This window comes from Sus scrofa, chromosome 12 (assembly GCF_054392235.1).
Source record: "Sus scrofa isolate SSC_HxYL_T2T_F1_AM1 chromosome 12, Sscrofa_HxYL_maternal_Yorkshire_Landrace_v2.0, whole genome shotgun sequence".
In the NCBI taxonomy this organism is placed as follows: Eukaryota; Metazoa; Chordata; class Mammalia; order Artiodactyla; family Suidae; genus Sus; species Sus scrofa.
In genome coordinates, this window is record NC_139394.1 from 47,688,223 (window position 1) to 47,702,096 (window position 13,874).

Genomic DNA, 13,874 nt, shown 5'->3' on the forward strand with positions numbered 1-13,874 from the left:
GAAAGTTGGGGGAGTTCCGCCCGCTTGCGGCGCGGCCCGAGCTGGCTCCACGTGCTGGTGACACATCAGGAAGGCTGCGCGCCCCGCGGCTCCCGGCGGGCGGACGCGGCCAGCGCCCGCCCGCACCGCCTCCCGGAGCCAAGCGGACGCGCCCCGCCCCGGCCCGCCCTCCGCCCGCCTCTCGGCGGCGCCGCCCCCGCCCCCGGCCGCGGAGCCCGCTCCAGCCTGCGGCACCCGCGGAGGACACCCGGGCTGGGGGTGGGGACCCGGGCGGCCCTCTCGCGGGCTGTCTGAGCCGCCCCGGGGATCGATTCCGGGCGCGGGCTGCCCGACTCGACAGTCTCGAGTGCCTTCCACGCAGTCACGCAGCCCTTCCCGCCCCCGAGCTCCAGTAATTTTCCCTTTTCTTCCTCTGACCGGTCCGAGCCGCTGCCAGCGATTCCTCCCGCGAAGGCCGGCGCGGAGAGCCCCCTGCCGGCCGCTCCGCTCCCGGGTCGCGTCCCCTGCCGGGCGCAGCGCTCCTGCGGCGGCCTCAACCTCCCCACCTGCAACCTGGGGCCAGCTAGGCCCTTCCGGCGAGGCTTTGTTGGCAAACCGATGAGATGGTAAACGTACAGCGCTGAGGACAGCGCCCTGCAACACGCTTTTTGAGATGCTAATTTTGCGTTTTCCACTCCCCCTTCCACTGGCCGGCTTACAACCTCTCTTCCTGGCTGTGCTTTCGGAAGACCTGAGTTCCTTTAAGGGAACTCTAAGGAGGAAGGATGGTACAGAGAAGCTTTCAAGGTCGAGAGAGTGCTTTCCCAAGACTGGGCAGGGCTCGGAGGTCGGTGGAATCCCCTCTAGTGGGGAGCCGCTTCCCCGTTCCCTCTGTCTCCCGAGACGCCAGGACCCCGGGGGGAGCAACCGCATGTCTCCCGTGAGAGCAGCCGAGGGCAACCATAGCCCTCAGCCCAAATCCCCATCCTCAAGCAGCCCAGCACCCCAGGGACCATGGCGGAGGGAGTGATGGTTAAACTATAGTAACTGAGATTGAGTTCCCCTGCCTCTCTTCAGATGAAGCCTCGAAGTCAGGTTGGATTTAAATAATGAGACATACCTGCTTGTAGCGCGGGGAGATAGGGGCTCTGGTCTTGCCTTCTCTGGTCCGGCTTCACCAATCCAAATCATGCCTTAAAACTTCACTGTGGTGGGGGCTGAACGGTTTATCTGTGAGATTTGCCGGCTCGCCCCAGCCCCCACATGGAGATCCCAGGACAGGACAGACAGACGAGCAGGAGCAGGGGCACCCAGGAGACAGCAGCTCTGGGAGGGATGGAGGGCAGATGGCAGCCAGGCACCGGCAGAGGTGCCGGGGGCTGGGGCAGAGCGGGCTTCTGGCCCCAAGCTTCTGTAATCCCCATTTTGTGGGAGTTCAGGATTAGAAAGGAAGAAAGAGGAAGATGCCCTGACATTGCTGGTGATGCTGCCAGGGCTGGAGGGGGTCTGGGGTTCATGCTTTGCTTTCTCTTCCCCTTTTTTTGCTCTCTCTAAAGCTGACAAACCCTTTGGCTCTCTGAGACTTGAGGAGCCTGGAGGAGCCGGTGTCCTGGGGGGATGAAAGGGCAGGGATGTAATGGGTTTACCCCAGCCCTGATCCCAGAGAAGCCGGCAGAAGATTAAGATTTGCTCCCTGAGCTTGAAATCTCCCTGCTACCCCCTGACCACATCAAAGGACGTGGCCGTGGGGGGCACCTAATCCCATCAATGGAATCAAAGCTGGACAAGAAAGGAAATTCTGCAAACTTGGGGCGGCATCAGGATACGGCTCACAAGAGAAAAGATACATACACCGGGCCCTGGCCTCCTCCGCTGGAAAGGACCCAAGCTAGTCCACCAGCAGACGGGGCCTGTCCTTTGCTTCTCGAGGTGGCCACCGTGGGAAGGTCAACCCCAAGAATTCAGAAAACGGGGCAGTTGGACTGAGCCTGCCTCCAGGGGCGGAGGGGGACCCTGAGAGGGTTGGGCTGAGTCTCACAGTTGTGTTGGCTCCCGGCTTTCAGAAACTGCTTTCACAATGATGCTCCCTACCTGTGTATCCCAAAGTGCGGTGCTCATATGTTGAGATGGTTTTAGGTCGAAAATATGCTGTGTGTGTGTGTGTGTGTGTGTGTTTGGCCACGCCCTTGGCACGTGGAAGTTCCCGAGCCAAGGATCGTGCCGGAGCCAGGGATCGAACCTGACAGCAGTGACCTGAGCTGCTGCAGTGATAATGCTGGATCCTTGACCTGCTGAGCCGCCATGAAATAAGCTGATCAAAGGCGAGTTAAAGAACATGTGCCTTAGAGAACGTGCCATGTGGTGATGACGGTGACGGTGGTAGCTCACAGGTGGTAAGCAACGTCTCAGTGCCAAGACCCTGTGCTTCTCCTGTCACTCTCACAATGACCCTAGGTCGTAGGTGTTATTATTGCCCATGTTTTAAGGTGAAATTCCTTGCCAGGTCACTTGGCCACTTGGTGCAGCCTGAGAGCAGCCCCTCTCCTCGCTGGTCCAGTGCACCTCCCAGCAGCCGCCTCTGAGCAAATCTCAGAGAGACCCCGGCTCCACGGCATTCACACCCTGTTTGCCCTTCCCACAGGGTAACCCACCCCTCCAAGTTGGCCCTGGCCCTGTGGTTTCTGCCCTATTTCCCCCCACCCACCCCACCCTCCACCGCCACAAATGACCTGCAGGAGTCAGGCTCCTTAGCAAGCTGACCTCAGAGCCTCTGAGGTGGGGCCAGGGGATGCGGTGTGACACAATCTTTTTTTTTTTCTTTTTGCCTTTTAGAGCCACACCCATGGCATATGGAAGTTCCCAGGCTAGGGGGTCTCATCAGAGCTACAGCTGCCACAACACCAGATCCGAGCCGTGTCTGTGACCTACACCACAGCTCACAGCAATAATGGATCCCTGACCCCCCGAGCGAGGCCAGGGATCAAACCCACATCTTCATGGATACTAGTCAGGTTTGTTTCCTCTGGGCCACAATGGGAACTCTGTGACACAACCTTAATGTCCCGACCACCCTGCCACACACATCCATCTCTCTGGCTGGGAGAGATCAATCTGCCTTGGGAACAAATACCTCCTAGAGCTGGAGACACTGACCTTGTTTGTCCTCTGGCTCCCCTCACTCTAAATTCTTTGCTTAGGTCTTTGCTAGCTGCTCTGTTTTGCCTTTTATCTTTTTAGGGCTGCACCCGCGGCACAGCATATGGAGGTTCCCAGGCTAGGGGTTGAATGGGAGCTACAGCTGCCAGCCTATGCCACAGCCACAGTCATGCAGGATCCGAGCCACAACTTCAACCTACACCACAGCTCACACCAATGCCGGATCCTTAACCCACCAAGCGAGGCCAGGAATCGAACCCGCAACCTCATGGATACTAGTAGGGTTTATTAACTACTGAGCCATGATGGGAACTCCTGGCTGCTCTGTTTCATTTTCTCTTTTTACAGCCACACCTGTGGCATATGGAAGTTTCCAGGCTAGGGATCGAAACGGAGCTGCAGCTGCCGGCCTACGCCATGGTCACAACATCACCAATTCCAGTCTGCATCTGGTATCAGCTGCATCTGGTACCCAGTGAGCAAGGCCAGAGATCTAACCCGCACCCTCGAGGAGATAACATCAGGTTCTTAACCCCCTGAGCCACAATGGGAACTCCTGCTCTAGTTTAAACTGCAGCCCTCCTTTCCATCACTTCTTCATCCCAACCCAGCATTTTCCCCCTTCCATAGCCCTTGTCCCCTCTAATGTGCCACGATCATGACTCCTTTGGGGTTCTGTCTCCGTGCTATTGGTCTTTGTCTCCAGTGCCCAGCATGTAAGCTCCACGGGAGCAGGACTTCTTGTCTCTATCAGGCACATATCCAGTGCACAGAATACGGGCTCCCAGCAAGGATGTGCTGAGAGCCTTTCCCACCTGCTCACACTGCCCTGAGAGCCCAGCTTTGCCACTACTCGATGGGCTTGGCTGTCCCCAACCCTCCCCTCCCCAGGGCCCCCTAGGGTGCCCCTCTCACACAGAGGCCCCCCTCCAGCACCTGTTGAATAACCCCTGCCCAGGGCAGGAGGGCCCCATTCACTGTGGCCTCCAAGGCCCAAACCGTGCATCGTATTTGACATCAAGCCCAGGTGACGGTATTGAGTCTTTGCTCATAAGGGACACCTGCCATCTCTCTAGCAAGGCGTGAAGGGCTGTGACGTGGCAGGGCAGGAAGGAGAACCCCGATTTTCCCCATACGGAAGCTGGGCTTGGGGAGATGAAATGATTTACCGAAAGTCACTCTGTACCGAGCTCTTTCCACCCCACTTCCGCCTCTGGACCTATCAGACGACACTCTGATCATCGCGATGGTTCGGGTTCTTTTCAACTTCCTGCCGCCAGTCAGAAAGCGCTCGGACAGAAGTCACAGGGATTCGGACCAGAGAGACCGAAGGGCCGCGAGTGAAGTATTTCGTACGCGACTGTGGGGTTCATGGGGCTGATTTTGCTCCACAGATTTCGCTCAAGTGGCACTTTATGTACGTGGCTTTTACAAGCCATCACAGCTACCTGGCTTGGACAGAGGGACAGCCCCAGGGCTCAGGGGAAAGACAGGTGACAGGCTTAGGCATGAAATCTTTACAGCAGAAAAGCCACGCTGGAATCACTGATTTTGTCATATCCAAGACCCTTTCAGTTCCTCTGATAAACTAGAGTCTGCCTTGGGGCCTCCGTTTCATCACAAACCTGGGATGCTATCTCCTCTGTGATTTTTCCCAGCTTCTCTGGAAAAGAGAAGACACAACCCTTGCAAGCAAGAAGCAGCAGAGGAGTAAAGTCCCTAAGGCAGTGCTTCAAGCTGGATTCTGTTTTCCTGCCCATTCGGGGGTGCAGGGGGAGGCAGGTGGGTCTAACACTCTTTGCTGCATCCTCTGAACATGACCCAAGGAGTGAGGCTGAGAGGGCGATGGGCAGCTCCTGGTAAGTCAGGCCAATCAGGAGCCTTGCTGCTCAGAATCCCAGACCCTCTAAGTCGGCGTTCTACTTTTTTTTTAGGGCCACACCCAAGACGAAGGGATGTTCCCAGGCCAGGGGTCAAATTGGAGCTGCAGCTGCCAGCCTATGCCAAGGCACCGCAAGACCAGATCCAAGCCACATCTGCGACCTACACTGCAGCTCACAGCAACACCGGATCCTGAGCAAGGCCAGGGATGGAACCTACATCCTCAGGAATACTAGTTGGGTTCATTACCGCTGAGCCACAACGGGAACTCCTCACTCAGCAGTCTCAGAAAGGCTTTCCATGGGTGGGGGAAGTGCCCAGAAGATGGGAGAGTCCTTGGTTCAGAAGATCGAGGGGTCTGTCTCCTGAGGAATCCAACCATTGACAGGAAGTGCTGCGTCCCTCCCATCCTCCACAGCCAGAGTCCTGGGCTCAAGCCTAGGGATTCTGTGCTTTTCCTATTGATCAGGGGCAAATATTAGACAAGTGGAGTGGCTGCTTGGCCCATAGGCCAGGCTGGCAAGGAGATGAAGCCATCTCCTGGGTACCTGTCAGGTGGCTACCTGATGACTTTGCCAAGCAGATTTGTGCCTGTCCTGCAGGAGAGCTTAACCTTCATCAGAAAGGTAGACTTTCTGGATGACCTTACACAAGTCACTTCCTTTCTCTCTGCCTGTCTCTGTGGCTGTTAGTTATTTGTTTACGTATTTATTTATTTTGCTTTTCAGGGCTGCACCCACAGCATATGGAGGTCCCCAGGCTAGGGGTCTCATCGGAGCTGTAGCTGCCGGCCTACACCAGAGCCACAACAATATAGGATCCAAGCCATGTCTTTGACCTGCACCACAGCTCACGGCAACAAGGAATCCTTAACCCACTGAGTGAGGCCTGGGATCAAACCGCAACCTCATGGTTCCTAGTTGGATTCGTTTCAGCTGTGCCACGGCAGGAACTCCTGTGGCTGTAATTTAAATGAGAGGGTTGGGTGTTTACTTTTATTCCTATCCGTCCATGATTCTAAACTGGCAAATTTTGTCCCAAAGGATGGGGTAGGACCTTTAGCATCTGCTTATAAAGCCATAAAGAGAGAATATTTGTTTATCTCTCTTCTCTCCCTCTCTCTCATTTTTTGTTTTTTACGGCTGCACCTGCGGCATATGGATGTTTCCGGGCTGGGGGTCAAACGGCAGCTGCAGCGCAGGCCTAGGCCACAGTCATAGCAATGCCGAATCCAAGCCGCGTCTGTGGCCTGTGCTGTGGTTTGCAGCAGATTCTTAACCCACTTAGCCAGGCCAGGAATCAAGCTGCGTCCTCGAAGACGCAGAGTTAGGTTCTTAACCCACAGAGCCACAGCGGGAACTCCTATTTCTTAATTTGAAATTCCATTTTTGGGGTTTTTTGTCTTTTTGCTTTTTCTTGAGCCACTCCTGCGGCATACGGAGGTTCCCAGGCTAGGGGTCTAATTGGAGCTGTAGCCGCCAGCCTACGCCAGAGCCACAGCAACGCGGGATCTGAGCCACATCTGCGACCCATACTACAGCTCACAGCAATACCGGATCCTTAACCCAGTGAGCAAGGCCAGGGATCAAACCTGCAACCTCATGGTTCCTAGCCGGATTCGTTAACCACTGCACCTCGATGGGAACTCCATGACATTCCATTTTGCGTGCAAGGTCAGAGGAGCCAACGGAAGGGAGAGGAAAAGAAAATCATGTCTCTGATTAGCTGTAACCTGAATCATGCGTGTCCAAGATGACAGAATGAAGGCAGAAAGAGCCAAGATCTTGTGGTGCCCAGAGCCCAGCCATGACGTCACCTCATCAGGGAACACCTCCCCCACCCTTCAAGCAGGGTCCTTTCTTGGGCCGGGGTCCTGTCTCTGTACCAGGGGCTGGAAACACAGACACAAGCGAGCAAGACACTGTCCCGGCCCTGAGAGCCCTCCCAGCTCAGATGTGAGACTCACAGTGGGGTCCCAAACAAGAGCTGTTTCTCATTACCTGGGGAATCAGAGGTTTCTCAGAGGAGGCGATGCCTGAGTCTCGTCAAAGGGATGGAATCTGGTTCTGATCCAGTGTCTGGATCAAGCTGCTAATTCACAGGGAATATCAGGGGCAGAGGAACTTGAACTGTACAAGAGTCTGCAGTCGGCAAGGTCTAGACTATAGAAATTCTCCAGGTCATACGGGCCAGGTTCCTCAACAGACACACTGCAAGGAAACAAAAGGGTAGGAAGGGAATGCTAGTGGTTAGGGGGGAATAAAAAGCTTAAAAGATACATCAGTTTTTAAAATGGACAATTTATGGAGTTCCCGCTGTGGTACAGTGGGTTAAGAACCCAACTACAGTGGCTAGGGTTGTGGTGGAAGCACCTGGGCATGACAGAGTGGGTTAAAGCGTTGCTGCAGCTGCAGTTCAGAGTCAGTCCCTTGCCATGGAACTTCCATATGCCACAGGTGCTGCGGCCGTAAAAATTTTTTTACAAAGGGCAACTTATAAGGTTAAACTGTAAGGTACGAAGATGTAAAGATGCACAATTAGGAGTTCCCGCTGTGGCTGAGCAGTTAACAAAGCCGACTAGCATCCATGAAGTTGTGGGTTCGATCCCTGGCCTTGCCCAGTGGGTTAAGGATCCAGCATTGCCGTGAGCTATGGTATGGCCGCAGATGCAACTCGGATCTGGTGTTGCTGTGGCTGTGGTGAAAGCTGGCAGCTACAGCTCTGATTAGACCCCTAGCCTGGGAATCTCCATATGCCACTGAGTGCTGCCTTACACACACACACACACACACACACACACACACACACACACACACACACACACAAAAGATGCACAATTAGATGATAAGTTAAAATGCAAGGACGTGATTGCTATAAAAGTAGGGGTTATGGTTGCTTCTGGCTGTGGGGGTGGGGTGTGATTGGGAGGGGGGCACACGATAGAGGTTTCTGGGTGTCTGGCATGGTTCTCTGACCTGGGTAGGGGTCTGCTTATAACTCATTAAGATATTCACTTGATTTGTGTGAAATCTGTATTTTATTGTACAATAAAAGATTTAAAAATAGGTATCTCCAGGCTGAAATACTGGACTAAAACTGAGGAGGCACGAAGCAAAATATATATACTTGCCAAATTCTGCTTTTAAGTTAAATAATATTATTCACTCGCAGGAAGGAAGCAGGCTGACCCAAAGTAGTTTATATTTTTAAAAATATCCTGGAGGTTTTAGCTGCCCACAAATGGCCGTGCCTGCCTACGTGGCTCTCCAACTGCCAGTACCAGAGGCCCTGTGTTTGTCTGAGACGTGAGGGGAGCCAGTGTGGGGAGGTTGGAACAGGGGGAACCTGGTGGGGGGGGGTCTTTGCAGCTCTGACTGTAACTCTGGATGGGCGACCAGGGCCATAGAGATTTCATCATGAGGTGTAATGACCAGGCCCCACCAGAATCACGGGGGCTACTATGATTCACCACCTGGGCAGCCATGAGAGAAATGGGTGGGGCACCCCGAGGCCCCCTGGCTTCTCTAAGGGCAGGCTCCAAGGTAGAAACTAAGAATTCAAGTCACAAGACATTAGGAAACATCTCTATCGACTTTCAGATTTTGCAACTAAGGAAGCTGAAGTGTGGAGCCTGTAAGTGATTTAATAGGGGTCATAGAATAAACTCCACACAGGGGTCCTGTCTGCTTCTGCCCGCCCCCTTCCAGCCCCAGGGAGGTGAGTGTGGATACCTGTGGGCCTTGAAGGTAATTTGCTAGGTCTCTCGGCTCCCACGCTCACCCTGGTGCTTGTATCTGTCCTGCCTTCACTCCCCTCTCCTCTCACCAACCTTGACCTGGGATCCCTGCTGGACCCCTGTCTCTTGCCCATCTCTTCTGGGGGCCCATGTCTCCCCCAGCATCTGTATGCTGACCTCTTCTGTACCTTGACCCTCTTTTATGACTTTGGCTTGGCTCATCCACCCGCTCTGTTGGGGTGGAATTCTCTCCTCCGGCAACGGCAGGAAACAACCCAGTGCCCAGTCTCAGTTTCTTCTCATCAGGAATCCAAATTAAGAGACAAGATTCAAGGCAGTGCCCAGTAGTTCAAGACTTTCCCCTTCCCTTCCCTGAATGTCCAGAAAATCCATTTGCATTTAGTAATAATTCCGTAATGACACTGGTACCTCATTCAGGAGTCCCTTCAAAAGCCGAGTGCATCCTTCCAGTTCCTGGAATCTTAGCAGGGGAAAGATCAATATATTTCCTTGCTGCCTGAGCCCCACTGCCCCAAAGAGACTCTGCTGACGTTCAATCCACCCTACGCTCCATGCGGTCAACTGTGCGACCAGGCCTGCGAAAAGGTGTGTGTTTGGGTCACATTAAGAGAGGTAGGAGATACAGAATGAGGGAGGGGGTGAGGTTCAATTAATGGACTACACCTGGAGTAGTATTTTCAATCCAGAAAATTGAACGGAACAAAGGGACAGATAGACTGTAGCATATCAGAAATGAGAGACACTCATCATGTCTATCCTAGAAGTGACTTGAGGAGCTTCAAAACTAGCTAGAGGCCAGATTCAAAGGATCACACAGGCGGCAGGCGCCAGATTTAAAGGGCCAGTTCGCAAAGGCTGGAAAAGAAAAACGCACCAGCCAGCTTAACGAAGTGGTTCGCTTCCTAGCCAAGAAGGCAGACAACAAAAATCGCGTGGAAAATTCACTTTTAAAGCAAAAACCAGAAACCAGAAAACACCGCTCCAAGAACTCCCAACGCCCGTTCTGGAAAGTTCTCCCACCCTCAGGACACGCCGAACCAGTGAAACCGTACCTCTTCCCCCACCCTACCTGCTGTTGGCGACACCGCGCGGGGCCTCAGTCCCCACCCATAACACCGGGATCCCAGATCAGCCCGGCCCTGCGCAGCGCTGCTGCGGGAGGTCCGGGGAGAAGAGACGCGGGGCGGTCAGCAAAGCACTGTACACCCGGGGCCGAGCCTGTCTGCAAGTGGTTCCGCGAACCCTGGCCCGCTGGTCCGGCCTGGGCTGGTGACCGCGGAGCCCGCGAAGGGGGAGGGGGGAGGGGTGGGACTGGAGGACGGCTAAACAGAATCTGAAAAGTAAAAGATACCATCGGGGACGAAAGGGATGGCACAGAGGAGGGCGCCAGAGCCCCCACGACCAAGTCCGACCTCTAGTCCCAGGCACGGACGGGGTTCGAACCCGCGATCTTCGGTTTACGAGACCGACGCCTTACCACTTGGCCACCGCGCCTGACAGCCGAGGGAGCACTGGAAGCTCTCAGTGGAGGGGAGGCGGCGCAGGCGCGCAAGGGGCGGTGCGCCTCCTCCGGCCCCGCCCCCCAGCTCTCGCGACCTGCCGGCCGGGACCCGGTTCTCGGAGCCGCGGAGACTCCCTTAGGGCCACTGCCGGGCGCCCGAGCCTTCCCTGCGGCGGGACCCGAACCCGCGGCGCCCACCGGCCGGACCCCGCCCCGCCTCCAGCGACCTCAGCACACGGCGCCTACGGAGAGGCCTGTGGGGGATTCGAAACGGGCGGCGGCCTGCGGAGACCACGACCGACGCAGTTCGGGAGTTCCGGAGCCGAAGCCGAGACAGCGGCCGCGAGCGAGCCAGGACCCGGCGTCCGCGCTGGCGTCTCCGCCCGCCGCCAAGTGATCTTGGCCAGGTCATTTCCGTCCTGTCGGCAGGATACCGGGGCAGCGCGGGAGCTCGGGCCGAGTCCTCGGGGAGCCGAGGGGACAGAAAGGGAGGTGCAGGCACGGATGCGATCGGCCCTCGGAGAAAGATGCAGGGAGCCCGGAGGGTTGGGGACCGGGCGGCAGGCGCGAGGGGAGGTGAGTTTCCCTCGCTGACCCGGCAGGGGCCACCTTCTGTGTAGGCAAAATCTTCCCGGTTGCTCTCACTACCCTCTTGCCCTTAAGTCCCTGGCACCGACCTTGTGCTGGAGACTCCGAGTAAACATCTGTTTAGACAGATGGCCTTGCTCAGGGGGAGCCACGGTGTGCGGGCAAGGAGATGCCCCCAGGGATTTCCAGGGACAGTATACTAGGGGGGCCAACTGGAGGCGATCTGAATGGAGGAGTCTGATCGTAGTCGGTCACTCTTGAAAGGAATGCATATCAGCATAGAAGGAGGATAGATGCACATGTGGTTTTAAGATGTAGAGTAATACACCCCATTTATTAAAGCAAAGGGAAAGACCAAGTAAAAGTGAAACAAGAAAAATGCAATTCTCTTGTGGCTCCAAGGGTTAAGGATCTGGCGTGGTCACTGCAGCAGCTCAGTGTGCATGCCTGGGGGGGAGAGAGAAACGCAGAGGGAGCAGGGCGCTTCATTGGTCATCTTTTGTTTCTAGTCTATGAAAGGCAAAAAGCTGAGAGGTTGGGAACACGAGGTGTTTATTATCCTGCAGATTTTGTACTTTCTTTAAAATTAAAAAATAAAATAAAATAAAAGACAAGGAAATTAGGTCCCCTGTCCTTGTTTGGTCAGTAGCCAAGGTATCTATTCCAGGAGAGATGGGTGGGGAGAGGAGCCCTCCGGTCAGGTAGCCAACTGCCAGCCTCCCCCAGGGCCCAGTCCTTCTGTGCAGCAGCACCCGGAGGGGACACCAACAAGACCAATCGCACCATTGCCCACCCGGCCACCTCCACTGCCAAAGCCATCCTTGCTTGTCTGCAGAACTTCTTAAAAAGTATTGATTGCAGAGATTTGGGAAAACTCAGGAAAGCTATCAAATTTGCTGTCAACCATTTAAAAATGTACAGTATTTTTAACAGGCACACGGGTGTGTAACAGATCTCTGGAACTTTTTCATCTTACAAAAAGGGAAACTCTATACCCGCTGAGCAGAAGCTCCCCTTTTTTTCCTCCCCCCAGCCCCTGGCAGCCACCATTCTGCTGTTTTTCGGAGTCTGACTACTGAAGGTACTTCACATAGTGGAATCCTACAGGGTTCGTCTTTTTTGTAACCGGCTTCTTTCATTAGCAAAAGGTCCTCAAGTTTCCTCCGTGTTCACCTGCATATGACATGATTTCCTTATTTTTTTAATTTTTTTTTTTTGGCTTTTGTCTTTTTAGGGCTGCACCCTCGGCATATAGAGGTTCCCAGGCTAGGGGTCGAATCTGAGCTACAGCTGCCCTCCTACACTACAGCCACAACAACATAGGATCCGAGCCACATCTTTGGCCTACACCACACAGCTCACAGCAACACCAGATCGTTAACCCACTGAGTGAGGCCAGGAATCGAATGCTCATCCTCATTGGTGTTAGTCGGGTTTGTAACGCACTGAGCTGGCGGGGTGCGGGGAGGGGCTCCTCTTGTTTTGTTTTTACAGTGGCTGCCCTAATAGGTGTGAGATGTAATTTCTTTTTTGTTTGTTTGTCGTTTTAGGCATATGGAGGTTCCCAGGCAAGGGGTCGAATTGGAGCTGTAGCCACCAGCCTATGTCAGAGCCACAGGAATGCGGGATCCGAGCCTCGTCTACAACCCACACCACAGCTCACGGCAATGCTGGATCCTTAACCCACTGAGCGAGGCCAGGGATCGAACCCCTGTCCTTGTGGATATTAGTTGGGTTTGTTACCACTAAGCCATCAGGGAACTCCACTTTAGTCTATTTTTATTTACTTTTTGTATGTGGTATAAGGTAAACATCCAACTTCATCATTTTACATATAGATATGCCATTTTCCCAGCACTATTTGTCAAAAAGACAGGAAATTTTTGGAGGTGGGTGGGGCGGGGGGGGGGTACCTGCACCCAGGACATGCAGAAGTTCCTGGACCAGGGACTGAACCCAAGTCACAGCAGTGACTAGAGCCACAGCAGTGGTAACACCGAATCCCTAACTGCTGTGCCACCAGAAATTCCAAGATACATGTATTTTTTTTTCACATCTTAACAAATTAGAAATCAGGATGACAGCTGATTACAAACTGATGGAGTCTTAAAGTTAATTGGCAGTATTTTTTTTAGTGGCACATAATTTTTTAAATCGATAAATTTAATGATCTGGAATATATATACACACATACATATAGATATAGATAATGTATATATAAAATGCAATTGGGGGAGTTCCTGTTGTGGCTCAGCGGTAATGAACCCACCTAGTACCCATGAGGATGCAGGTTCAATCCCTGGCCCCGCTCAGTGGGTTAAGGATCCATTGTTGCTGAAAGCTGTGGTGTAGGTCTCAGGCGTGGCCTGGATACCATGTTGCCATGGCCGTGGTGTAGGCTGGCAGCTACAGCTTTGATTTGACCCCCTAGCCTGGGAACTTCTGTATGCCCCGGATGTGGCCCTAAAATGAGGGGAAAAAAATGCAGTTAGGAGAGTCAGACTCATATTTTCACATTTGTTTATTTCACAGTGTCCTCACCATCATAGGATGCACATGTCCCATGTCCTTAAAGTGGATCACTTCACAGAGCGTGACAGACCTACCGCTCTGTTGCAGGGTGGTGACAGCAAAAGCTGTGCACGGGTGGGCATGTAATATGGTAACTGTGCTTTCCACTCAATTTTGCTGTGGACCTAAAACTGCTCTAAATAAATTCTACTTTAGGAGTTCCCTTGTGGCACAGTGGGTTAAGGATTTGGTGTCACTGCAGCAGCTCAGATCACTGCTGTGGCGCAGGTCTGATCCCTGGCCTAGGAACTTAGATGTGTTGCAGGCAAGGCCCCCCAAAAAATATCTTTTTTTTTTTTGTCTTTTTACAGGCGCCCCCATGGCATATGGAAGTTCCCAGGCTAGGGGTCCAATTGGAGCTGTGGCTGTAGCTGCTGGCCTTCGCTACAGCCACAGCAACTCCAGATCCTTAACCCACTGAGCAAGGGCAGGGATCAAACC

The 13,874-nt window shown here is 53.8% G+C and overlaps 1 non-coding gene across 1 annotated transcript; it reads right to left on the minus strand.

Annotated features, from left to right (window-relative positions):
- Positions 1 to 10,195: 10,195 nt before the first annotated feature.
- TRNAT-CGU (transfer RNA threonine (anticodon CGU)) lies at positions 10,196 to 10,267 on the minus strand. The gene has a single exon. It is a non-coding gene; the product is annotated as a tRNA-Thr (tRNA).
- Positions 10,268 to 13,874: the final 3,607 nt, after the last annotated feature.